Genomic DNA, 27720 nt, shown 5'->3' with positions numbered 1-27720 from the left:
CTGGGAGGCTCCGTGGTGTCGGGACTGTGGCTTCAGGCTCCCTCTGGCCCTGGCTCTCCCGCAGCTCCTAGGGCAGGCGCAGGGGGTCAGGAGCTTTGAAAGGGGTGGTGGAAACGTGAGCCACTCAGAGGCCAGAGCCCGCCTTCCTGGCAAACTCTGTGAGGGTCTCAACATAATGCTTTACTACCCCCGCCCTGGTGCAAATCTGGGAAGCTCTGGTGTGAGCCTCGGTGGCAAAAAAGGAATCGGGCAGCTAGCCTGCAGCCTGGCCCAGCCCTGTGGGAAGAGCACTGGACGGTGAATCCAAGGCAGGCTCTGGCATGGCCTCCCTGTGCACCTGGCCCAGGCCTGCCCCCTCTCTGGGCATGAGATGCCTGGTGGGAATCTCTCACGTCAACTCCATCCCCCTTTATGGTCGGGGCAGCTGGTCCAGGGTTGGGGTGGGTGTTCAGAACTTCGTCCTCTCCAGGGCCTCCTCAAGTGAATAAAGGTGATGACCTGGCTGGTCAAAGTCATTCGCAGTCGAAGGGCCAAAACTAACCATAGCTCGGAACCCCAAGAAAACTGTCCCCACGCTTACTCTCAGCTTGAGAGAAGTCCTCAGACCAAGGCTGAGGGTGGAGGGTAAGGTGGTCTCAACTTAATACCTTTTGAGAACTTGCTGGGAGCCACATGTGCCCACCCACAGAAGTAGTCTGTCTTTCAGCCAGAGCGTGGACCCTCTATCCTGCGTGGATGCCTTGATTATTCACATCCTGAGATATTTATTGGGTGCCTGCTCTGTGCCAGGCACAGAGGGGAGGAGGGGAAGAGGCTGCAAATGCAGCCCCCAGGAGCCCACAGTTGGGCCAGGCAAGCTATCCAGAGTCCACGAATTAGAACACAGTGTGGCAAACCTGACAAAAGAGTCAGACACAACCCAGACGCCTAACCACTGAGCACTGGGCCAGGTCCCGTAAGGGATCATCACCCCCATTTGCCAGATGGGGAATTTGAGGCTTCGAGAAAGTGGAGGTGAGCTGAGAGCTGGAATTTGCACGGAGGTGGAGCCAACACTACAGTCCCCTACAAACCACACACAGGAGCGTGGCAGCCCTCAGGAGGCTTGCAAACTCCTTGGCAGGGCCTGCAAGAGGTCACATGATGGGGCCTGTCAGTGCACCTCTTGCTGCCTGCATTTCAGCTTCTGGGACAGACAGGGCTCCCACCAGCCACAGGGCCTTTGCAAGTGCCTGGACCTCTCTTCCTCGTGTTGCAACTGCCCCAGACTATGTACCCATGAGGATGGGGTTAGGGCTGGTTTCTCCCTTGTTTACCCAGGAGGTGGCCAGGCCCAGCGTGGGTCAGGGGCTCCCCTTCTCATTGCCAAGGCATGAGTGAGTGAGCGGGGGACAAACCAAAACGGGGAACTTCAGGCAGGTCCCCCAGTGCTGTTCCTCTCTGCCCTGGATGGGGGTCCCTTGGTTTGGTTGGGATGGAGCTGAGTGATGAGCTAACATTATGTAATTGAATCCTCATAACCATCCCGTGAGGTTACCACTATCATTATTCCATTTTCATAATTGAGGCTTGGAGAAGTGAGGTGACCCACCCAAGGTCACTCAGCCAGTGAGTGGCAGAGCAGGAAATTTTTTCAATTTATTGAGGTATAATGGACATACAATAACTGCACACATTTAAACTGCATTTCGGGGAGTTCCCCGGTGGCCCAGTGGTTAGGATGCCGGGCTTTCCCTGCTGTGGCCCAGGTTCAATCCCTGGTTGGGGAACTGAGATCCTGCAAGCCACGTGGCATGGCCAAAAAAACAAATTGCATTTCGGCATATGTATACACCCATAAAACTGTCACTACCATCAAGACAGTGAACACATCCACCCCCCTCCAAAACTTTTCTTGTGACTTTTCGTGGGACCTCCTAGCACCCAGTGTCCCCCGGCAACCACTGAGCTGCTTTGTCACTATAGGTTAGTTGGCACTTTCTAGAATGTACTAGAAACGTATGCACAGCATGCACTCTTTGTCTCCTGGCTCCTCTCACTCAGCATCATGACCTTGAGTTTCTTCCATGTTGCTGCAGTATCGGCAGTTCATTTCTTCTTATTGTTTACGGAGTCCTGTCCCATCGTAGGGATGCCCAGGACCTGCGGAGCCAGTCTTTTGCTGATGGACATTTGGGTTGGTTCCAGTTTTGCCTGTTACAAGTGCAGCTGCTATGAACATTCGTGTCCAAGTCTGCATGGACCTAAGTTTGCATTTCTCTGGGATAAATGCCTAGGAGGCGAATGGCCTGACCATATGGAAGGTGTATGCTTCACTTTTGAAAAAGCTGCCAAATGTTTTCCAAAGTGGTTGAACCACTTTACATTCCCACTAACAGTGGAGGAGGGTCCCAGAGGAGGGTGGGGACTGGCACCCAGGCCCAGCCCACTACAGAGCCTGCGTCCCTCACCTCCAGGACCCTCTGTCACAGCAGGTCTTGCGCCCTGAGCTTCTGAGCTACAGGAGAAGGACCAAACCACAGCAGGGGGCTGGGACGCAATCCCCCCTCCCCCCCACGGGTCCGGCTTCCTTTCTGAGCAGAGCGCTGCCTCCCCCAGCCCCCGCCCCAGCTCCTGGAGGGCAGAGCTGGGCACACAGTGGGTGCCAGGCGGATGCCGCCGTGCCCAGGGAGCAGCGGGCCAGATCCTCCGTGGGTTCTTGTCTCTGGCTGTGCTGAGGAAGCCTGGAGCCTCCCAGGTCTATGACAAAGGCTGGGGATGGAGATGCTGAGGGTTTCACTGGTCTTCTTACCCAGCTGGTGAGAGAGGAGAGTGGTCGGGAGTGTGTGTGCGCGCGCTCTCGCGTCCATGCGCGCGCGTGTGCGGGGAAGGGGCTTGTGCCTTTGAGCTCTGGGACAGAACGAGAAGGAAAGAAGCCATCAGAACCTGGCAGAGGGGGAGAGACGGAGACCAGACGACCAGAGAAAAGCAGCCAAACCGAGGAGGGGGCGAACCTCTCCTTCCAGACCCCAGGGAGGCGGGAAGGAGGCGGGGAGGGGTGCGAGAGGGGAGCAGGAATTCTTCATTAAAAAACCCCGGAGCCGGGCCCGCGGCGGCCGAGGAGCCGGGCTGCCGGCAGCTTCCCGCTCGCAGGAGCACAGAGGCCCGCGCCGGCTCCAGCCGCCCGCGGCCGACCTCACGCGTCCTCAAAGACAGCCTGTCCCACTTCCCCCGCCGGTTGCTACAGCAACTGAGCTCTGAGTAATCAGCTGCACGGTGACCTTTCTTCCCCCGGAGAGAGGGAGGGAGGGAGAGCTCGGGAGGGAGGAAGGGGGGGGGAGGAGGAGAGAGGATAGAGGGAGGGGGGAAGGAGGAGGGAGGAAGGGGGAGGCGGAGAGGAGGAGGGGGGAGAGGATGGAGAGGGGAGAACAGAGGGAGAAAGATGAAGGGGAGGAGGGGGAGAGGATGGATGAGAGAGAGGGGGAGAGATGGAGGCGGAGGGAGGAGGAGGGGGAGGGAGAGGAGAGGGGCTGAGCGGCTGGTCAAAGCTGTAAAAACACTGCAGCTGGGGTCTGGGGGCTTTGCGGGGAGGAGCTGGCAGTCAGAAGGCGGGGAGGGGAGGGGGCAGCTGGCAGCCCTGTGGTGGGGGGAGGGAGAAGCTGCAGAACTGGGGCGGGGGAGGACCGTGGAGGGGGCTGACCCGAGCTGATTCTTTCCCAGAAGGAATCCCCTTCACCGCCCCCACCCGCAGTGCTACCCCTCCCAAGTTGCCGGGCTTTAGGAGATAAGAACAAGTCCCCGTGTGCTCTCTGGCTCAAAAGATACTCTTTCCGAGAAGCCTTGACTCCCCCATTCCCCAGATGGGAAAAGTAAGGCCAGGAGGCTTGTTTACAGTTTCAGAGCCTTTCACCTCTGTGTCACCCCTCCCTCCCTCCTCCTTGCTGCTTCTGACTTCGAGGCAAAGCTGAAGCCAGGGCCAGGGCCGGGGTGAGTCCTGGTTCACCCCCAGCTCTCCCACTGCCCTGCTTTCTGGCCTCCGTTTTCCTGGTTGTAAAGCAAAGATGCCTGGGGCGGGATGCAGGCTGCCCAGGGAGGCAACCCTCGTTAGGGAGGGTCCATCAACGCTCTCAGACCCAGGTATTGATTTGAAATTCTCTAAACACAGCAGAAGCAAGGCGGGGAGGATGTGAGCGATCCAGGGAGCTGGAGGAGCTCAGGGAAGGGGGTGGGTGCAGGTGGGAGACAGGGTCACCGAGGGACCCCTGGGGAGTAGGGGCACCACTGCGGGAGGGCTTGGAGACCTCCTGGTACCTGGTATCCTGCCCGCCCACCCACGGGCTCTTCCCCAGCTCAGCAGCCCTGGGCCAGCATCAGGCCCATCACCCCCCTGGCCCTGGGGACCTGCCTGCCTCCTGTTTACAGGCAAGGAAGTCCCTGAGTCAAAGTCACAGCCAGCCCATGGAGTGGGGGAAGGATGACAGATGGTGGCATGCCATTTTAACCAGAGTCTGCAGCAGTTGGTGAAGGGGAGGAGGGACCCTAGGGCTGGTGGGGGCTGGGACCTTGCACTGCTGCCACCCCCAGGGGCCCTGGGTCCCCATTCCTGTCCCCCAGCACCTCTCCCAAGCCCAGGTCACTCAGGTCTGAGGGGGCGCTGACCCAACAACCATGTCACTTGGGCTGCCCAAACTCCCATGGACTCTGTGGGTGCCCCTTGGGTCTGCGGGTGTTGGGGGGTGCCCAGGGGGGAAGTCTCTCAAGGCTCCATGGCAAGGAGAGCCCCACCCCCCCACGCCCCCGCCAGCTCACAGCAAGGACTCCACCACCGGCCGGGAAATGCCAGGCATTGGCAGGGAGTAGCAGTAACAGGAGGGATGGGGGCCCCAGAGCCCAAAGTTCAGCTCAAGGCTTCAGCTAGAATACTTAGGGCAGGTTGGGCGCTCGGGAGGGGGCTGCATTCTTATCCTAGCACCGCACTGAAGTCAATCTAGAACCTCTTTGGACCCCAGCATTTGCGTCTCCAGCGGTGAAGGGTGCTGGCCCCACCCCCTTGCTGGGAGGCAAATGAGAAAGCACACCGGTAACTCCGAAGCCCACCTTTTACACGTGAGGAAAACAAGACGCAGAGAGGGGAGGTCGCTTGCCCAGGGTCACCCAGCTGGTAACGGGAAGCGCCAGGCTGTGGGTTGTCCAGAATGAGGTACATGTGAAGCCACAAAGCCGCCACACAGAGTTGTGGGTACGGTGCCAGCACATAGTAGGGATTCAAGGGAGTCGGTCCCCTTCCTCTCTTTCCCCTTTCTGCCCCTCCGCTGCCCCTATGGCTTTGCAGGTGCTATTCCTTCTGCCGCGAAGGCCCTTCTTCAATCATCCTGGTCCTTCCAGATCCTGAGCATGCCCCTGCCCTGGGACCCCTCCTCACCCGCTCAGTCCAGGCATAGTTGACACTCCTCCTCAGGTCCCCCAGGACTGAGTTCGCGCCTGACACCCATGCAGTGTGACTGTGCTCGCCACATCCGAGCTGGCTACAGTGGCTGTGAGCCTGCCTGTACCAGGGGGTCTTGACTCCCGGGAACTTCCCCGTTCCACAAGCCTGCGTGCAGCCAGACCTTCGCCCATGGGATGCTCATTCTACAGCAAGCCCTTCAGGCCAGCATTTGGTTCTGGTGAAGATAGCAGCAAGGGCAGCTATGCCTCTCCGAGCCCAGCCCTGGGCCCCGTGCTGGGCTGAGCACCTGCATGTGTTGTGTCGTGGGGCCTCTTAGGCACCCTCCTTGGGTGGCTTCTGCTAACCCTGTTTTCAGGTGGGGAAAGTGAGGCTCAGAGAGGGGTGTTGACTTGCCTCAGGTCCCACCGCGCTGAATGCCAGAGCTGCCACTTCTTGATCTCAGAGATGGCCTCTTAATCCTAGCGCGTATCAGCCAGGCTCGACCAGACTCAGGGCTCTGGGTGTTACCCATGCTGGACTCGGCTGTGAACAGAATTCCCTTGACCTCTATTAGAAAGCGTTGATGGAAACTGCACAGAAGTTCCCTGGGCACTGGAAAGAGGAAGGTCAGCACAGGACAGGCACGTGGGCAGGGTGAGATTGGTCAGGAGGGTTGGAGAGGCCATGGTGCCAGGGGGGTACTCACAGCCCAGGGATCTTTTCTGATCCCTGGGTAGTGGGTGGGGGCGGGGACTATTGCCCTTTTAGGCAGATAAGGAAGCTGATGTCCAAGAAGGTCAGATGACTACCACAAGGCCCATAGGGCATAAGGGTGAGAATCAGGGCAAAGGCAAGATTCCCTAACCCTCAACCAGTTTGCTCTTTGCTCTATACCAGTGCTACCTCTATCCACCCACTCACCCATCCACCTATCCTGCGCCCTATCCATCTTCCTGTCCTATCATCTGCTTGTCCCTCCACCCAGCCACCATCTGCCCATCCACCCACTCACCCACCTACCCACTTATTCATCCATCTTCCCGTCTATCCATCCATCTATCCATCTACTTATGCGCTTACCCACCCACCCATCCATGAACCCATTCACTGGTCCATCTTCCCATCTACATCTCTATCCACCACCCATCCATCCACTCATCTGCCCACTCATCCATCCACCCATCTTCCATCTATCCATCCATCCACCTATCCACTCCCCTACCCACCCCTGCATAAACCCATTTACGCATCCATCTTCCCATTTACGCATCCATCTCTTCACCCATCCACCCACCCACTCATCTATCCACCATCCATCCATCCACCCATCCACCCTTCCACACATCCATCCATCCATTTATCTACCCATCTATTCATCCATCAACTCATCCAGTCATCTAGCCATCACCCAGCCAACCACCACCCACCCATGTATCCATCCATCCACCTACCACTCACCCACCATTCATTCATCTATTCATTCTATTTGTATTCTATAACCATTCTGAGTCCGGTTCCTTCACCTTTTAGTTTTTAAACATATGCTTATGTGAGTTGGGTGCTGATCCTGTCCTCTCTGTGGAAGTGTACCAATTCCCCATCCCCCAGTTCAGCACACCAGTTCCAACTGGTCCCCATCAAGACCGCAACTCCAGTGTAAGAGGTTCAGGCTGCTCTCCTTCCCTGCTTGCCTCCACTTGGGTGGGATCTGGCCTCTAGGTGCTTCTTATCCTTTTCTCTTCTGAGTCACTTCACCTCCCCATCTGGGCATTTCAGTCTCAAGTGAGAGGCCTCAAAAATGTGGAAATAGACCAAGTCACCAATATGGAGGTCACTTCCATAGCCTTCCCACTCTGCAAAGGACACTGATCATCAGGGGCACTGGGGAGTGTGCCATGGGCACCAGTGGCGGCCATGGGATGGGCCAGGACCCACCAGCCCAGGGACCAAGGATCAGAAGGATGGTCTGGACCAGGCACCTTCCTCCAACCTGCTGTGTGACAAACGGCAACTGAAAACTGAGAATAAGCATCCATGTTCTGAGGATCCGAGAGAAAGGTGGCATTTCGGGAAAAGGCAACAGCCTTTCACCAACACGATGGGGAGTTTTTTGAAGGTGTTAGCAGGGCTCAGCCTTTGAGGTGTACATTCTCTTATTACTAAAACCTTCCAGAAACGTTCCTTGATTCTGCTCAGACCAGCTAGCTAGGCGTTCATTCATTCATTCATTCATTCTGCATCAGCTATGTACTAGGACCTGTTTAAGACTCTAGAAATCAATACAAATATTTTCTGCCCCCAAGAAATGTGCTGACCCTTGGCTTGGAACAGAAACCACAGTCACACTGCATGGGTGTCAGGCGCGAACTCAGTCCTGGGGGACCTGAGGAGGAGTGTCAACTGTGCCTGGACTGAGCGGGTGAGGAGGGGTCCCAGGGCAGGGGCGTGCTCAGGATCTGGAAGGACCAGGATGATTGGAGAAGGGCCTTCGTGGCAGAAGGAATAGCACCTGCAAAGCCATAGGGGCAGCGGAGGGGCAGAGAGGGAAAAGAGAAGAAGGGGACCAACTCCCTTGAGTCCCTGCTATGTGCTGGCACTGTACCCAGTGTTCCCATCTCATTAGCTCGTGGATCCTCCCAACAACTACGCGGCTGGCATTCTATCCTCTTGCACATTTCACTGATGACAAAGCCGAGGCTCCGAGGGGCCTCCCTGGTGGCGCAGTGGTTAAGAATCCGCCTGCCAGTGCAGGGGACACGGGTTGGAGCCCTGGTCCGGGAAGATCCCACATGCCGCGGAGCAACTAAGCCTGTGCGCCACAACTACTGAGCCTGAGCTCTAGAGCCCTCGAGCCACAACTACTGAAACCCGCGCGCCTAGAGCCCGTGCTCCACAACAAGAGAAGTCATTGCAATGAGAAAGCCATGCACCGCAAGGAAGAGTAGCCCCCGCTCGCCGCAACTAGAAAAAGCCCGCGCGCAGCAACGAAGACCCAACGCAGCCAAAAATAAATAAATAAATTTATTTTTTTTAAAAAGCCAAGGCTCAGAGAGGGCCAGCAACTTTCCCAAAGTCACACAGCTCCCACATGCTGGATCTGCCGGTCTGACTCCAAAGGCTGGAGCCTTTGCTCATCTCCCCTCACCCTGAGCATCTCACCCTCAAGGCGAAGGTGAGGGAGAAAGCGCCCTGTTCAGCATTTGCTCTTTGGGGCAGCTTAGGACGCTCGTGCAGTCATTTGATTAACAAATATTTATCCCCTCCTTCTCAGGGTCAGGCCCCATGCTGGCCTTGGGGGTAGAGCAGTGACAACACCGGCCCCGTCTCCCTCCTGGGGCTCCCTGGTAGGGGGAGGCGATGGGGATCGAGCTCAACTCCTGGCAAAGCCCTGCTTCATCCAGACTTAAAAATAAACCCAAGTGCTGTCCAGGCCCAAAGACTGGGGGGCCACAGGCTCCCACAACCGCGGCTGGGAGGCAGCAGGCAGAGCTGTCAGCTCGGAGCCCGCTCCTCTCATCAGCATGGGGCCCCAGCCTCCCTGCTTAAAGATCGCCTCGGGCGCTCTCTTAAAGATGCTAACGTTGCAGCTGACATTTGGGAGATCCTGGCAGGCGATCAAACCCGAGCTGAAAATCGGAGCTGCCGGGCGGGGGCGGGCACCAGGCAGCAGGGACCGGGGCTGGGTGGGGCCGAGGGCAACGGGGCTCAGGCAGCCGCTGCTGGCTAAGGCTGTGCTTGCAGACCGGCCCAGCACAGGTGGGTATTCGGCTCTCTGCTGGAAGGCCCCAGCAGAGGAGGAGGGGGATGCAGAAGGCAAGGAAGGAAGCGGGAGGAAAATGGCTATGGAGAGACCGAAATCTCTTAGTTCATCCCCAGACTCAGGGCATTGTCAATAATCAGACCAGCTGGGGAAAAAATCCACAAGATGAAGAGTTATAAAAAAGAGGGAAAATGGAAGAAGGTTCCTGGTGCCAGTTACATCTCTGACTGCGGTGCCCGGAGCTGGGTCCCTCCAATGTGGGAGCCGAATGCTCTGAGGAAGCCGAGGGGTCAGAGGGAGGAGTAAGGAGAACAAGATTCCGACTCCACTGCTGCCTTGGACACGCTGGGCCTTCCACAAATTTCCACATGCCTGAGCCAGCCTCATCTCCTTTCCCTTCCTTTACATCCAGTCTCCTTTCCACCCACCCACAATTCTCCATCCACCTCCATCGGCTAACCCACCTACCTATTCACCTATCCCACCTACCCTACCTCCCACCTAACCAGGTCACCCTCTGCTCTTCATCTACCCAACCATCCATCTACCTAGTTCACCAATCATCCCCTTCACCCATCCATCCATTAGTTCATCTATTCAGCCATCCATCCCCCATCCATTCACCCATCTCCATTCATTCATCTCCCCCATTCATTCCTTCACTCATTCATCCAGTCATCCAAATGTCCATTCATTCCGCATGCATCCACCCAAAGAATATTTCTTCAGCACAGGAGAGGCACAACCAGCCCAGATTTAGGGGACAGGAAAGGCTTCCAGGACAAAGACCCTCTAAGCTGAGACATAAAGAATGGGTAGAAGCGATCCAGGTAAAATGTGGAACGGAGAGTGTTTCCCAACTAGATGGGAGACGAGAGACAAAGGCCCCTTAAGGAAACATTGGGTCGCGTTCTGGTTTTAGCTTAAGAGAGAGTAGTTTACCAGAGAGCCAGGGAGAGGCCAGCTCTGAGGCTGGAGTGGGCAGCAGGGGGAGGGCATGAAGCTGGGACGCCTTGCCTGGCATAGAGCCAGGCACATGGGCTCTTGGGAAGGGGTGTGAAAGATCTAGAAGGCCAAGTCGTGGTCCTGCAGCTGTTCATCACTGACCCCTCCAAATAGGCCCATCCAGTTCCTGCAGCCCTCCCGCACCTCTCCATCCCCTGAAGTCCCAATGTCTCAGGGTTAGATCCCTACAGCCCCACCCTTACAGACTTTCTCTTGATATGTGTGAATTCTGGCTTCTCTGGGTCAGACCTATGCCTTATCTTTCTTGGTGTCCTGTCCCGTGGTACTTGGTCAAAGCTCAAAAAATATTCAAGAAATAAAAATATGTATCCTGCCCCCAAATCCTCCCCTTCTTCCTCTGCGGAACCCCTTCCATACACCCAATCACTCTGCCCAAAAGCCTGGGCGCCATCCTCTTCCCCTTCCTCTCTCCCCAGTGCCACCGCCATGTGAGTCAGTCACTCAGACCTGTCATGCCACCTCTGACATACCTTGAATCTTCTCTCCACCTGCTCAGCCACCGACCTGGATCAGACTAGCAGCCGCCTTGCTGCTCTCCCTTCCTCCAGGCTTGCTCTCCGTGAGGCCACGTGCACGGTGCAATGAGAGAGAGCTTTCTACCTTAGAAAGTTGACCATTCGATTCTCCCACTTCAACCTTTCATGGCTTCTCTTTGTCCTCTGGGTAAAGTCCTAAATCGCTGTCATTGCCTATAAGACCCTTCCCAAGTTGGCCAGCGCTGCCTTCTCTGGGCTCCAGGTTCATCCCTCTAAGATTAGAAATCCATCAAGTTCATTGCTATTCATATTGGGTCTCCAAAACCATGGTCCTGGCTCCAGCCACTGGACTGTCTTGGCCCAAAGCCTAGAAACATCCTGAGTCTTCAACTCCCTGCTCATCCCCACACTCGACTCCACTTAGACCCCCCCATTCTGTCCCCAAAAGCCAGGGAGCCATCCCATGTTCTCAATCCCACGACCAACACCTGGTTGGCCCTCAGGTAAAAGAAGATATTGCTAAAAGCTACAAGAATATTCGAGTTTACCCCCAGACCCTCCCTCCCCAGGTCTGACCATTTCCATGTGTTATTTGTGCCTTAAACCAAAGCCAACTGCTTGGCCTCTTCTCTGCCTACAAAACTTTTTTTTTTTTTTTTCACTGATTTTATGGCTACAAAAAATTTCCTTCCTGTCTTTACATTCACAGGAAAGAGAAAGCCCTGGCCCTGACTCAGAATTGGATTCTAGCTGGAGGCGTCCTCCCCGTGGCTGGCTCCAGGGAAAGGTCTGTTTGTTCCTTGACCTTGAGCAGGAGCTGAGGCAGCCAGAAAGAGGAGAGACAGGAGCTGGGAGGGGAAGGAGGAGAAAAGCTGGAACTGTGGCCCCAGGACCCTGCACTCTGCCCCAAGGGACCAGCCAGGTGATGGGAAATCAGAAGAAAGGAAGGAGACAGGCCATGCTGCAGGCACAGCCAGCCACAGAGGTCCTGAGGAACGGGAAGCAGGCGGCCTCTTCTTCTCCTGGTCCTCTGAGGTCCCCAGGCTGTCCCCATCCCTCGTCCCCTTGGAAACTGAACAGACCAGAGAACTGGAAGGAGAAGTGAACCACGCAGATAGATAGACTTTGCCATCCACATGGGGGCCAACTGTGGCTGTTACAGACCCAACGCTAGGTGGGGGGCATCAGTCCAAGCAACCTGGCCTTGCCCACGGTGAGCCTACAGACTAAGGACGGTGGTACCTACGGGGGCAAGAGATAAAGAAATAAAGAAAAGTGCCCTGCTCAGAAAGGGTCTCCTTCCTTCTGGTGCATGACTGAAATTTAACCCAAACATGTATTGAGCACCTCCTGTTTGCCTGGATCCTTACTCTCAGTGATCTGACCATCTTTTCTCCAATTGAACTGGGGGCACGCTTAAAGTAGGGACTGTGTATTCCCTCCCAGATAACTTCATTTTTACTACAAAAGTAAGACATGCTTGTTATAGATATTGTAGAAAATACAGATAAGCTCCAAACAGACAATAAGACCACTTTTAATCCTATCATTTAATGATGGTCACTTTTGACATTTGGAGGGCTTGATTCCCCTCCTGGTCCTCCATATCCAGCATTTTCTCTTGGAGTCTTGCACCCAATGGACTTGTAAGAAGGACCTTATATCTGACCATTTACCGGTTTGTTCATTACTCATTAATTCCCAAAGTGCTCATTGAACCCTCAGTAGGTCACAACTTGGTGGTGGTTTAAATTCTTTGGGGGTAGAAAGAGATGTGCAGAAACCTAAGCTCATGTCGGTATAACCCAAATAAAAGCCGAGGTTCCACATAGCTCAGTCTCAGCACTGAGTGACTTAATAGTCCAGCAGTCGAAAGTAATTTAAATGAGTTTTCTGAATTCACTTGTTCCCCAAAGAACTTCAAAGGGGTCTAATTCACAACCCACAGCAATAGCCCTCAGCAGCCCTTTTACTCTCGTCCCAGTTCTCTCTATAGTAGCTCTGGAATTTTGCACAAACTCCTTAACACTTCTGATACCAACCTATAGGCTTTTCAGTCACTCTGTGTTCTTTCGCTTTTTTCTCAGATACTTATTATGATCTATACTCAATGGCCAAACCCTTCTCCATCCCTCCTGCTGACAGAGTGAGTGGTCAAGAGCCCGGATTCAGATCCAGATCCTGGCCCCATCACTGAGCAGCTGGATAGCCTTTGGCAAGCCACTTGATGCTGTGCAACCCAAACTGTGGTCCACAGGCTGGTGCTGGCTCACACACTGTTTGCTGACATGATAAGAGAAGCATAGAAACCGATAATTTAGAAACGTCCATAGCAGTTTGGCACTGCCTACATCCAATTGCGACTGTGTAGATTACAAAAGCATCATTTCCCACAGATTGGAAATTTTTTTTCTGAAAGTCCCTTCACCACGGATAGTTTGAGAAGCACAGACTTAACCTACTCTGTGCCTCAGTTTCCTCATAAGTAAAATGGGAATAATGATGCCCCCTAAACTCATCAGGTCCCTGCGAAAAGTAAATGAAGTTAATCTGTGGAAGGTTCTCAGGACCATGGCTGGGCACTGCGAGCTCTCATTAAATGTCAAAGTCGCTATTATTTTTGCACATTTTCCATATTCTGCATTAAAAGCACCCACTTTTCCTCTGAGGGCAGGGGAGGAAAGTGGATTCCGGTTAATGCATCCTACCTTAACTCCAGTTTCTAGACTTCTAGTCAACTTTTGAGATTGAAACACCCCTGTGACTGCATCCAGAACCTCCCAGGTTGCCAAAGGAAACACCAAGTAGTTTATTTATCCACTTACTAAATATCCTAAATATCTGTAGACCACTTACAGAGTGTGAGGCAGGAGACCCCAGCAGCTAAGAACTCGGGAGCAAAACAGCCATGGGTTCAAATCCTGGCTCTGCTACTACTTCCTAGCTGAGTGACCTTGGGCAAGTCACATAACCTCTCTGAGCCACAGGGTTCCCATGTGAGGGCCCAGAAGGGTCCAAGGTCAGGACTCAGCCCCGGCAGGCGATGCCCCCACACTTGTGGAGAGCATGACTCAGGGGTTCACTGCATCTGAGCCCAACTGTGAAGACTAGGGTGACTTCCTAGGTTGGGTTGCCGCCCTCAGAGAATTCTGCAGATGAGGAAGAATAGGTGGTGTTTTGAGGTGCCAGACTCACCAGGTATTACTTCTAGAAAAATGGATGAATTTAAGGACTTTGAATATCTGAGAATGGAGGGATGTAGAACTATAAAGGGCTCAAGATGAGTAGACTTCTCACCAATTGGACTTGTGTTGTATGGAACATGGAGCTTGTGTAATGGCCCTTTCTAGAGCATGTGGGAGATTAAAGATGGCTGCAGGCTCTCTGTCATCCTCCCATCAAGCCCTAGGTGGTGTTTTTTTCCCTCTCCCCTTGAATCTGGGCTGGCCCCAGGATTGGCTTTGAAAAGCAGAATAGAGCCGACCTGCTGCTGTGTAGCTTCTGAGATTTGAGGCCTCTGCATTCACCCTTTCTGGAGTGCTCCTTCTTGGAAGCCAGCCGCCATGTAGAAACCCACCATGCTGTGAGGAAGCCCAGGAGAGGGAGGGGGAGAGAGAAAGAGAGAGGGAGAGAGAGAGGGAGGGAGGGAAGGAGGGACGGAGGGAGGGAAAAGAGAGGGGCCAGTGGAGTAGCACTGAGGTTCCAGACCTACAAAGTAAGACTTCTTGGACCTTCCAGCCCAGCTGCCAGCTAAATGCAACTGAGTAAATGCCACCCCCACGCCCCATGCTTCTCTGGATATGGAGCTCTGTATATGGGGTAACGTTTTCTGGTCTCACGCACAGTTATAGACTGAATTATGTCTCCCCAAAATTTGCATGTTGAAGTCCTAACCATCAGTATCTCAGAATGTAACCATGTTTGGATATATCTTATAAGAGGTAATTACTTTTGGGTTTTTTGTTTGTTTGTTTGTTTGTTTTTTGGCTGTGCCACGCGGCTTGCAGGATCTTAGTTCCCTGACCAAGGATTGAACCTGGACCATGGCAGTGAAAGTGCAGAGTCCTAACCACTGGACAGCCAGGGAATTCCCAAGAGGTACTTAAGTTAAAATGAGGCCTTTAAAGTGGGCCCTAACCCACCAGTGTTCTTATAAGAAGAGGGACACACAGAAAGACACCAGACACGTGTGTGTGCGCACAGAGAAAAGACCATGCGAGGACACAATGAGAAGAAGGCCGTCTACAAGCCCAGGAGAGAGGCCTCAGAAGAAACCAACCCTGCTGACACCTTAATCTTGGACTTCCAGCCTCCAGAACTGTGAGAAAGTAAATTTCTGCTGTTTAAGCCTCCTAGTCTGGTATTTGTTATGGCGGGCCTAGCAATTCATCCACACACCTGATACTCAGGGGAGGAACAGGGACAGGATAACCCACAGACACGCTCCTTCAGAAGGGGGAGGGCTGGGAGGGAAGCCGCAGGCACCGCGCGTGGCAATTCTGAGTCCCGCTGGGTGGACGCTGTGCGGGTCACCTCCCCCAGGTGAAGAAAACGCTCTTCAATCTGTGCTCCCTCAGAACTGCTCGCAGCCCCCTGTTCCCTGTGGCCCCTGGGTCGCCCTCCGGGAGGACTTCCTTTACCATCACCTCCTTGGCCACATCGATGGGGCTGAGCAGCTTTCCTCCCTTTGGGATCCAGATGCTGTTTTAAGTCGTGAACGGTCACAGCCTCTTTTAGTCCAGACTGGCAGCTCTTTTGACAGCGTGACCATCTTCAGAACTTAGTTACCCTTTCTCTATTTGTTGCCATTCAGCTTCTTATGCTAAAGATGCATCCAATTTTTCTAGACTTGCCTCTCTAGACTTTGTCACAGGTATCTTGAGCTCACCAGAGGTTTTAACCAAGGGAGTGCTGGTCGTACCCCTATGCGATCTTTATCCTGAGACTGGGTCTTAACTAGACTCTATCACCCAAGGCATTTCTTTTTTTTTTTTAATAAATTTATTTATTTTTATTTATTTATTTTTGGCTGCATTGGGTCTTCGTTGCTGCGCACGGGCTTTCTCTGTTTGCGGCGAGTGAGGGCTACTCTTCCTTGCGGTGCGCGGGCTTCTCATTCTGGTGGCTTCTCTTGTTGCGGAGCACGGGCTCTAGGCACGCGGACTGCAGTAGCTGTGGCATGTGGGCTCTAGAGCGCAGGCTCAGTAGTTGTGGCGCGCAGGCTCAGTAGCTGTGGTGCATGGGCTTAGTTGCTTCGCGGCATGTGGGATCTTCCCAGACCAGGGTTCGAACCTGTGTCCCCTGCGTTAGCAGGTGGATTCTTAACCACTGCACCACCAGGGAAGTCCAGCAGGCAGATTCTTAACTGCTGCGCCACCAGGGAAGCCCCGGCATTTCTTAGTTTTATTATTTCTTCATAAGTCTAGAATATTCTTTATTGATTATTTGTGGATTACCCATTTTGCAGAGTCTCTACATAAAGATTCAAATTTACAATTAGACTTCTCAAACAATACATTTCTGGGGACACAGACAGTTAAAATTAAAACTCATTATCTGCTCCAAGATCACATCATGTATTCCAAACACCCATGTAGTAGAAATTTTACTAAAATGTCATTTGTAACTCGAATTTGCAGAATCAAGTAACTGCCAGAGGGGCAGGAACTGGGTCTGTTTTGCCCACTTGTCACGCAAAGAGCAGGCTTTTCCCAAAATGGGACTGGGTTTTCTCTCTAGGTTTTCTGGAAGACAAACCGCTGGGGCGGGGGTGGGGAATGTCACCTTTTTCCGCTGGGGATGAGGTGATCACACCCAAACTCAGCATCCGACAGGGGCCCCTTCCCCTAATGGCACCTCTGCATCCTCCCGTGGGCTCCAGGCCTCTGGGCAATGGGCTCGTGGAGCTCCTGCTTCCTTTCTCTTTCACTGGCTAGAGATGAGAAATCGTTGCATTTTTCAACCCTGCAAACCCATAATTTCTGAATTTTCCCTTTCCCTTTCTTTCCTGCTTCCAAGCAGGCTAATTCCTTTCAGAGGGCATCTCTTTCCCGTAGTGCTTGTGAAAGGCAGTGTATGAGTTTGCTAGGGCTGCTGTAACAAAGTACAACAGAACTTCATTTTCTCACAATTCTGGAGGCTGGTTCTCACAATCAAGGTGTCAGCGGGCTGGTTCCTTCTGAAGGCCCGGAAGGAAGGGTCTGTTCCAGGCCTCTCTCCTTGGTGTGTAGAGGGCCATATTCTCCCTGTCTTCACGTCGCCTTTCCTCTGTACACATTTGTATGCAAATTTCCTCCTCTTAGAAGGACACCAGTCACGTTAGATTAGGGCCCACCCTGAAGACTTCATTTTATCTTAATCACCTCTTTAAGGACCTGTCTCCAAATACAGTCACATTCTGAGGTACTGGGGGTTAGGGCTTCAACATATGAATTGGGGGGACTTGGTTCAGCCCATGACATGTAGCGAAAAGCAACCAAGACATTCTAGACATTTCTGTTTCCCAAGCTCTTCAGCTAAAGCCACAAGTGCAGTATCGTATCAGCTTTGCAAGTTATTGTAGGCAAGAATCTTCCCAAAGGTTTCCCACTGTATAACATGGGTCACCATCTCTCCTACCCCCAATAACTGATTCCTTGCCACCTGTCACCTGTTACCTTCTCCTAGAGCCAGTGCTACAAATGTTTGTTGCTGCCAATTTCTGTATTGGTCAGATTTTGCTAGGTTATGCTGCATAGCAAACATCCCCTAAATATAAGTAGATTATCATAGCCAAGGTTTATCTTCATTCAGGTTTAATGCTGCCCACAGTTTGCTTGCCCCTCTGCTCTACCACTCTGCTTCACATGCTATCTTTATTTTGGGGTCCAGGCTGAAGATGCAGCCCCTGTCTAGGACGTGTAAACCTGAGAGAAAAGAGCCAGAGAGCTGGCATAACCACAGGATAGCTTTTCAGGCTTCTGCCAGGCACTGGCATGTGGTCACTTCTTCTCACATTTCATTGGTCGGAGCAATTCACATGGCCAAGCCTGCCGTCAGTGGGTGCGGAAGTATGCTCTGACCATAGGGAGGCGCCATGAGTCGCTGACCCCGGGGCAAGGAGATGTCACCTTCTTAGGGTCCAGAATCACTGGGAACAATGGCACCATCCACCACAAGAGTTAACACTGGTTAAGATTTACCAGATGTGGGGCTTTGTGCCGGCAGCCTCACGTCCTTAGCTCATTGACTCATCATCATAGCCCCATTTTACAGATAAGAAAACTGAGGCCTTGAGAGAGGAAGAGACTTGTTCACTGTCTAGTATGATAAACAAGATCTATGAACATGCCTTGAAAAAGCCCTAAGGGTCTACACGCATATGGGGTCTTACTCCTGTCACTTCTCTTCTCGGCAGCCAGGGTGAGAAAACACTGGGTGAGGAGGGGCTGGCTCAAGATATGGCCCATGGGGCACGCACATGAATGTTGGCCGTGGCAATGTTCTCAGCTGGGGTGGGGAGCCGTGAGCCAGCTGCACCCCTTGCCAGGGTGTCAGAAGAGCCCGTTCCCTGGTGAGCCCACACCCCACCTTTCAGCTCAGCTCCACCTGGCTCACCCTGCCCTGCAAATCTAGGAATTCTGCCAGAGCCACGCAGAACTGGGGAGGGCAGGGGGCTTACAATAAATACAACTCTTGAGGGAAAGGGAGAGGAAGAGTCTCGCTCCATCCCAGGAGCCCGTGCGGTATGTGAGTCTGTGCTGACCGCCTGCTTGGACACACGCTCTTCCTGCTCTCAATGCCTCTGGGAAGGTTGAGTATTTTCTGGTTCATTCGTTTTGTTTGTTCGCTTGTTTGTTTGTTGGGAGCAAATGAGGAGCTTAAACAATCTTAGGACCTTATTGTTCTTATCCTTGTTTTCCAGCTGGGGAAACTGAGGCCCGAGAGGTAGAAGCAGCTTCCCACAGCCAGTGGTGATGCCGACCCAAACCCCACCGAACATGAGGCCCACGTGGACCCGCGTTCAAAGAGGCTGCGGGGTGGGGCCGGATGGGGAAGTAGTTAGGGAAGGGGGCCTCTTCGGCTTCCCAGGGTTGTCCTCGGGTCTTCCCAGGCCACCAGGTCAACAGGCTTGTCCTTCAGTAACAAGGAAGATGTAGGTGTGACAGTGATTCCCGGGGAAAGGGACAGAGTCCAGGGGCCCGAGATAATGGAGAGAGTGCCTGGCAGGGGGCAGAGGGCACAAAAGATGGTGTGAGGACACCCTGACATACATAGGACACACATGCACACATGCGTACCGCACACCGCATTCGCATATGCTGCCCACACCACACATACTGCATTCACACCCCTTCACACACATACCATATGTAACACACCCCCCACACTGCATACTTAACACACATACCACACACATATCAAACATAACACCCTCACACACACACCGTACATCACGTACTCACCACACACCACCCACAGCATACACACCACTGCAGACTTTTTCTTGGTTTTGACACCCAACTCAGAGGCGGTCTTTTTGTACTGCAGGTTTCTGAAAACATCACGATTAGGAATAATAACAAAAATAGTAATGACAACAGCGGGCGTTCATTGAGAACTTGTTGCGGGTCAGGAGACTCGTGAAGGCTTCGCATGGACCCCTTCACGGAGTTCCCACCACCCCTGTGAAGCAGGTGCTGTCGGTGTCCCCCTGGGGAAGTTGGGTACCACGACTGGGAAATTGAGGCTCGAGGATTTGGAGCTTGGAGTGGATGGAGCTGTCACTGAACATGGGTCAGCCTGTCTCCAGAAGCCACACTGAATGTTCCCTTCGAGGCACAAACAACAAAATCCAGAACAAAGGCCCCACCTCGCTGCACACAGAGCCTCTTCTGGCTGACTTCGGCTCTCTCCGTGGATGCAAGGTTTGGGGTCCCCCTCTGGTGGGCGGGGGCAGTTTGGAGGGGAGAGGGAGGCAGGGACGGGGGACCACAGAAGGTGCTGAAGGGGGAGGAGAGGGAGCTGGCTACTGCCCCCTCCCCCGAGGGACACAGACTACTCCGCCTCGTCAGGGGAGGGAGGTGGGGAGGGGCCCGACCGGAACAGCCCAGACTGGGTCCTCTCCCCACGGCTTCCACATCCCGGGGCCCCCAGGGGGCTGGGTGAGGGGTTTCCTTCCCCTGCGGGGTTGAGGGCTGGGACCCCAGGACCCTGCTTTCCCTGAGGCTATTTTCCCCACCCAGCCCTGGTCCTAGCAGGGCGCCAACCAGCCTGTTCCTGGGGAAGGGGGGGGGCCTTCACCAGACGCCCTTATCCTCCCCGTGCACCCTCGGTACAGCGGCCCCTCCGATGCCAACAACGCTGCCTGCTGCGGAGGTCCAGCCCGTTCTCTGCAGCCCTGGGAGGGCAAGAGCGGACGCAACCTCTGTGCCCATCCACCGGGGACTGGATCACCGCGCGCGGGGGCATGCGCACAAGGGAATACTATTCAGTCACGAGGAAGAGCGAGGTCGCCACACGTATAGACCTGGAAAGGAGACTGTAATGTGGAAAGGAAAATAAATTGCCAAACAGGATGTATAGCACTGCCCGACTTTTATCAAAAGAAGTATTTATATGGGCTTCTATTGACAGAAGAACCTGGAAGTCTTAGTATTAATCTCTGGACGCTGGTTATCTGGGGAGTTGAATTGGGAGGTGTTGGGAGGGAGATGATTTTACTATTTTTCTTTATACCTTCTGTGCTGTAACAATGAAGATGGCTCATTTTGCTAATTAAAAAAATCAGCAAACGGTGGTGGTGGTGGCGGGGGGGGGGGGGGAGGAGTGGGGCATCCTGGGTGTCTGCAAAAGATACCAGAACTTACTTCCCAGCCTCAGTTCAGGCAAAAGTGGGGGGTCCGTCAACAGGGCCGGGGTTCTTTTCTCCTCTCCAGATGGCTTTCTCTCCATCTGCCTCAGCAGGGGGACTACTGGGCACTTTTCAGCATCACTCCCGTAAGTTGGGGCCAAGAGGCATTCTGAGACGAACCGCAGGGTCTTGGCCTGGAGATGTCTGGAATCTTCGGAGTGAGACAGGTGGGCACATACTCATAAAGCTAAAAGGCATCATCACAATGGCGGTGGGAGGGCATCTCCCAGTGCTTCGTGTTCTGCCCAGGGCTTCACACGCATTAACTCATTGAAATCCGACCATAATTCTGTGGCTTTTCTCATTTTACCAGTGAGGAAACTGAGTCTCAGAAGGGAGCCCTGGGGAGCAGACCCAGGGGGGTTCTGTGCCCCAGCCTCTTCAAGGACAGAATCATCCAACCACCAAGTCATTCTTGGCAAGAGAGACACCAGGCAAGAAGAGTGAGTGCAGTGGACACGGGAAGGATGCTGGTGACAGAGCCACCCCCGCAATGCAGTGCACGCATTGACTTGGTCCTCATGGGAGGTACCGTGGGCTCCAGCTGAAGGTCAGAGAGAAGGCCATGGCCAAGGTCACTGTGCTGGAAAGCATCACGGCTGGCTTTGGAGCCCTGGTTGGTCCATCTGATGGCAAAGACCTCCTTGCCCAGCCCCCAGCTCAGCGTCCAGCGCCGTTCAGAGCCCCGTGCTTGGTGCTGCATAGCGCTTGGCATCTAGCACATGCTTAACACCCAGGTAGCCTCCCTCCTTGTCCTGGTCCTGCCAGGGTGTGACCTTGGCCGTGTCATTCTCCGTTTCCAGGCCTCAGTTCCCTATCTGTGCAGGGAGGGTGGTGCCCCGGGGGGTGTCCTAGCTCCCCTCGCAGCCTCAACATCCTAGACTTCCACTGCAGAAGCCAGGAAGAGTTGGTGGGGTCCCCCGGGGCTGGGGCAAATTTGGGGGCCAGGGCTCCTTTCTGGAGGGACCCAGGAGAGCCCCGCCGACAGCCCCCAGCACCCCCTAAAACAGCAGCCCCAGCCAAGCCTGGCTCCCCACCTCCATCCCTTGCCCCATTCCACCAGGCTTGGTCCTCCCCCCCACCCATCACACCGACACCCTTGCCTCTGACCGGGGCTGCCCCCCACACTGGCCGGTGCCCGAAGCGCCTTGAAAAATCTCTCTCTGGCATCCCTTCCCCAACACACAGCCCCAACTGGCAGCGAGGTGAGCAGAGAGTGAGGGGGAGAGAGGAGAGAGCAGAGAGAGCGGGTAGGCAGAGAGGGAGGGAAATGCAAATGTTTTTTATCCTCCTTTCTTTTAAATGCTGAAACCCGCCTTGACAGCCTCTGAAAATAAATGGCACCGACTTGCTGGGATTTCAAATTCCGTGATTAAGGGCTGAAGCAAATACTTTTTCCCTCCCTCCCTCCTGCCTCCCCCGCCCTCCCTCCGTGGGCTGATAGAGCGGCTCGCGGGGCCGGGGACAGCTTTTTGCGAGCCTGCCAGGAGCTCTGATACGCAGCCTTCGGCTCCGGGCTGTTTATCAGGAGCGCTCACGCCGGCAGCCGCGAAAGCAGCTTTAAATCCCCTCCCGAGCCCGGCGGGCCCCCTCCTCGAGGCTGCACGCCGCTCACACAGGCACACATGCGCGCGCACACACACACACGTGCACGTGTGCACACATGCACAGTGTACACATACACGAGCACCCATGCACAAACGTGCACAAAGGCACACACATGCACAATACACACGCGTGCACGTGTGCACACATGCACAGTATACACACGCACCCGTGCACACACGCGTGCACAAAGGCACACGCACGCACGTGTGCACACACGCGCACAGCCCAATACACGCATGCACACACCTAGCCTGGGTGGGTCTCTGCCTGTTCTCTAACCGAAGCCTAGGAAGCCTGCAAAGCTGGGGGGATGAGAGCAAGAGGGGAAGGAGGAGCGCTTGTGGAGAGTGGGGGGAGGGGCCAGGAGGAGAGAGGCCTCCTGGGGTCCACAGTTTGCAGGGACTGCCTTGGGGTGGCCTCGCGAGGGGGACAGCTTTGATGCAGCAACAAGCCAAGTGGCCCTTCTGATTAACTGCTTACTGCCCCCCCACCCCCAGTGGCTCTCAGCTGCCTGTCGCCCCCCGGCCTCTCAGGTTCTGCCTCGCTGCTGCCAGCTCCCCCGCCGCCCCAGGTTTGGATTCTGGAAAAGGAGAGGCTTGCACAAGACAGGCATTGTGGGGCGCAGGGCAGGGCGGCCCCACCAACCCCTGGGACCTCGACAGTGAGGAGGCTGCTAGGCCAGTCCCCTTCTGTGGGTCTGAGAGCTGAGGCTCCGGGGCGGGGAGTCACCCAGACGGAAAGCGGGACGGTCTGGGTGGACAATCTGGCGGGTCTGGGGAGGGGTGGGGATGGGGTAAAAGAGGAAAACAGAGAAACCTCCCCTGATTCTGCTAGGGCCACCCCTGCTCAGAGACAACGCCCGGAGGGACTCTCCAGGCTCACTCTGCCGTGGGGACACTGCGGACGGATGGGTGAAGGCAGGTGCCCCCAGGGGCCAGCAACAGGGGGCTGCACTCCCTAGGGGGTCATTCATGGGGTGCTAACAACTGGCTGGGAAGCAAGGCCTCCCTGGGGGGACCCCGCCCCCCTCACGATGCTGGCTCTGAGCTCCCAGCAGAGGGGAAGGTGGGCACAGCCCTGCAGGGGCACCTCCGGCACCAGGATGCTGGGGCGGCCTGGGAGCGTGAGCCGGCTCTGCAGAGGTGGCACACACCACGCCCTCACCCCGCTCCCTCCACACACCCTGGAGCTGGTGCCTCCCAGGAGAAGCCCCAGGCGGGAGATGGGGGTGGGGAGAGCTTCTCCTGCTCCATGGGCTCAGTTCTGCACTTGGTATACACGGCGCATGGAATCCTCGCTGTACACATACCCAAATGGGTGTACACATACCCAAATGGGTGTACACATACCCAAATGGGTGTACACATACCCATTTGTCCCTCCAGATGGAGACAAACTGAGGCTCAGGAAGGGGAAGTGACTTGCATGTGGGGTCTTAATTCCCCCGACCAGGGATCGAACCCGCGCCCCCTGCAGTGGGAGCGCGGAGTCTTAACCACTGGACCACCAGGGAATTCCCCCCATTTGTTCTTTTTTTTTAAATAATTAATTAATTAATTAATCTTGGACTGTGTTAGGTCTTCGTTGCTGCACACGGGCTTTCTCTATTTGCAGTGAGCGGGGGCTACTCTTCGTTGCCGTGCGCGGGCTTCTCATTGCGGTGGCTTCTCTTGTCGCGGAGCACGGGCTCTAGAACGCAGGCTCAGTAGTTGTGGCGCATGGGCTTAGTTGCTCCGGGCATGTGGGATCTTCCTGGACCAGGGATCGAACCCGTATCCCTTGCACTGGCAGGCGGATTCTTAACCACTGCGCCAACCAGGGAAGTCCCCCCCACCCCCATATGTTCTTTATGTGCAGAATTATTAGGCTGAAAAAACAGTGCCGATATTCAACAATTTTGACCTCCGTTTTGTGCAGTTGAACTCAAGAGCTGCACATCAGTTTAGTTCCCGGTCAATACAGCTGCAAAGCAAAGCAATGCCAAGTATGAATGGAACAGAGCTATCTCTCCTTCAGCATTATAAGTTGCACAGGCTTCTCTGGCCCTGTCAGGGGTGGAAACTTCAGGTGACCTCCATCCGAGACAGGGACTCTGAAACCCAGAGAAGGGAGGTGACATTCCCAGAGCCACACAGCAGGGTGATTTTAGACCTGCCCTGGAGTTTCTCCCTCACACCTCCTAGCTATGGACACTGAGACTCTGGGGCTTGGAATGCCAGATTTCACAAATAAAATTGCAAGACACTCAGTTAAATTTGTATTTTGAATAAACAATGAATAATATTTTAGTGTATGTTCCATGCAAATACTTATAGTTAAAAATTATTTTCTGTTTATCTGAAATTCACATTTAATTGGGTGCCCTGTATTTTACCTGGCAACTCTATCTGGGAGCCTTCCTCTGAAAACAAGCTTTGAATTTGGGTGCTCTTCAAGCCAGAAACTCCAAAACAGACAGGAACAACATTGGTACCCCTTACATAGGGACTAGTCTGGATTGATGAAGTCTGGGATTTCAGGCTGAACTGGGCTCTCCTGACTGCCCCTTGAGAAACTGGGTGCTGGGGACCACAGTCAGTCATGAGAGCCCAAGCTTCCACACAAAGGCTTAGGGTGAGATGACATGAAACAAAAGCTGAGACTTTCCAGAAAACTATCTGTGCAGCCTCCCAAACACACATTCCAATCCCCTTCCTTCTGGCCTTCCTCTATACAGAGTCCAGAAAACTAAAATACTCAATTTCTCAGCTTCCCTTGCAGCTAGGGGTGGGCTTGTGACCCAATTCTGGCCAATGAGGTGAAGGCAGAAGATCCTGGGTAAGATTTCCCTTCCCGAGTTAAAAGGCAAAGATTTCAAGCAATTCATCCTGCCCTCTTCTTCCTGCCTGGAATGTGGACGTGATGGCCAGAGGTGCAGCAGCCATTTTATGACCAGGAGGTATTCCCAAGTGCCCCATTAGGGACTGGTGCCTGGTGCTGTGCTGCGGCAAACCTTTTCCAGGTCTAACTGTATAAGAGACAGTGTGGGGTCTCCAAATGCTCCTTTTGGGGGAGGAGAGTCCCTTCATTCTAAGATTATGTCCCTCACACCTTTTGGGTTTTCAAATGTAATTTATTTCAAGAATTGAAGTGATAGTTGATGACGGGATTTTTAATGTGTATGTTTCTTTGTTTTATTTTGTTTTGTTCCCGTTAACACACTTCCCTAGAAAAATTTAAAATTGGCGTCACCCTATCAGTCCTCCAAGATTTTTTTGGAAATCGTATTGGTCTCTGAAACCCAAAAGCTTTGAGAATGTGCTCAAGAATCTCTCAACTCACTCATACACCCAGGCCCAGCTGGGAGAAATAATGCAGGAGGGGTGGGCAGCTGCCCTTGCGAGGGGCCAGCAGCAATTGGGGGGTGCTGGATGCCCAGGGGCCACTGTTCCAGATGCCTGCACTTTGGGCCCCAAGGCCTGGCACAGGGAGAACGTTCCTAGCCTGCTTTGTGCCTCCCATGGCCCCCTCGCCACCCCCTGGAGGCGTCCCCTGCGGAGTGGGAACAGTTTGTTACAGCTCCCCAGGAAGGTGGAGCCCCTGGCACACCGTGTTCCAGAGGCCAGTGAGGGCGTGTTCCGGGCTCGGGCCAGTGGACCGTGTGGGCACACCTGTTCCGAGGCCCAGTGACCTGGCAGGTCCCTGTCGGGGGACAGCCACACTCAGCTGGAGGTCCAGCTCAGCAAACCTTGAGATGGCCAGAGATAACAGGAATTCATGGGAGAGTCCAGGCCCCGCTAGGGGCCCTGCAGATGGTCTGGGAGACCCTGACAACCCACCTGTCGAGAGAGAGAGAGAGAGAGAGAGAGAGAGAGAGAGAGAGAGAGGACCCGGGAAAGAGCGGTGGCAGAAGCAGTGGGCTGGGAAATGGCTCAACCAGGGAGATAAATGGCGAACACTGTGCTCCACTCACAGCGTTCGAAACCCTGCAGCCCCCACAGCTCGGCCCTAATGAGAAGCAGGAAGACCTGCAGCAGGCAGGGAAGGGAGACGCTCCAAGAGGATGGCAGGGCAGAGAGTTTAGCCAGGTAGATCTCTGCTCCCTGCCACCCGGGGGACCATCCTGCCCCACACAGACCCCCGAAGAGCGTTTCCAAGCAACAGAGAGCAACCAGAATTCCTGGGCTGCGTTTGGGGCGCACTCTCTTAATAGTGCAGACTGGAGGGCACGTGAGAATTAGACCACGCGCGGGCGCAACTGTGCGTCATGACCATGGTCCCAAGAGGTCTTGCTGGAACAGCCATGAAGACCCAGCACCCCCTGTGCCAGCCCCCAGACATGAAAACACACGCACGGCGGGGGGCTAGCAGGGGGCACGTGGTCCTCTTCCTAGGGATGCGGCCGGGCTTCTTCCTCTGCAAGGACATCCGGCCTCGTCCTCCCCGCAGCCCCAGCTCCAGGCCCAGCCTGCGTTTAACAAGGCCGTGAAGAGTGTCAGATAAGTGTCTAGCTGGCATCAGACAGTGCTGAGTTCAAATCTTGACGGAGCTGAAAATTGCCTGCCTGGGTGACCTTGAGCACATAGCTTGCCCTCTCTGAACTTCAGTTTCCTTTCGGTGATGTCCACTCCCAACAACTACCATCAGAGTTCATGTCTGTGCTGATAACAGGCTCTAGACTACCAGTTAGAGAAATGGCCTGATTCCGTCCAGAAATTTCCAATGTTTCCGTGCTCACGAGGCTCCTGGGAGACGCCTCCAGATCTCTTACTGTTCAGAGAAGCATGGGCTCCACTTGCATTAGGGAGGATTTATCTTATTTTTAAAGAAGTTGAGGCCACTTTGCAATCAGCGCCCTCGTGGTTGGAGCGCAGAAGATCCTAGGAAGGGGTATTAATCAAGGTGCCTTAAGGACGTGCAAATCAGGAGAAAACGCAAGTGATTAGGGTGTGATGGGGTCTGGGGTCCAGGCTTTATCCCCGCCTGAGAAGAGAGAGCCAAGGGGCCTCGTGGAGACCGGGAAGGTAGACTGTGAGCCAGTGGAGGCAGAGGGAGAGAAACAGCCACGCAGAGGCCGCCGCAGGGCCCTGAAGGTGGAGCTGATGTGGCGCCCTTGCCGGCTTCCCGCCTCCCCTGCAGCTGCAGAGCAAGGGGCTGCTCTGGCAGGACCCTTTGCCCAGCCTGGATGGGCCACTCTTCGAATGATCAGAGAATGGCGCTTTGGGAGAGATGGGCCCAGGGCAGGGAATACGGCATCGGCAATCTGGCAGCATCTCCAGTGTGATGGATGTATCCACCCTGTGTAGACCTGGGGGTTCCAAATCTAGGGACGTGACCTAAGGGCATAGGCCGGTGTGTGCACAAGGATGCCATCTTGGGGATCTACACAATGAAAAGCTGCAATCAAATAATGGCCGACAAGGGGATTGTTTGAGCTGGTTATGTGTTTACACGGATTTCCCTGTCTCCCTGTAAAACAAGGACTGAAGTGTGGGAAGATGGCTATAACATATTGTTCAGTGATGGGAAAAAATGCAGGTTGCAAAACACTGGGTGGTGAAGCCCATCTCTG

The 27720-nt window shown here is 54.3% G+C and overlaps 1 long non-coding RNA gene across 2 annotated transcripts; it reads left to right on the top strand.

Annotated features, from left to right (window-relative positions):
* LOC309633586 lies at positions 1-21967 on the top strand. Of its 2 annotated transcripts, XR_014247636.1 has the most exons (5): positions 1-2798; positions 11379-11456; positions 19199-19575; positions 20587-20728; positions 20875-21967. It is a non-coding gene; the product is annotated as an uncharacterized lncRNA (long non-coding RNA). The 2 variants fall into 2 exon arrangements; XR_014247637.1 differs by lacking the exons at positions 1-2798; positions 11379-11456 and having other exon boundaries at positions 14331-19575.
* The last annotated feature ends 5753 nt before the right edge of the window (positions 21968-27720 follow it).

This window comes from Balaenoptera borealis (genome assembly GCF_965194805.1).
Source record: "Balaenoptera borealis genome assembly, chromosome: 8".
In the NCBI taxonomy this organism is placed as follows: domain Eukaryota; kingdom Metazoa; phylum Chordata; class Mammalia; order Artiodactyla; family Balaenopteridae; genus Balaenoptera; species Balaenoptera borealis.
The sequence above is the reverse complement of the archived record's forward strand: the minus strand, read 5'-3'. Positions and strand labels throughout refer to the sequence as shown.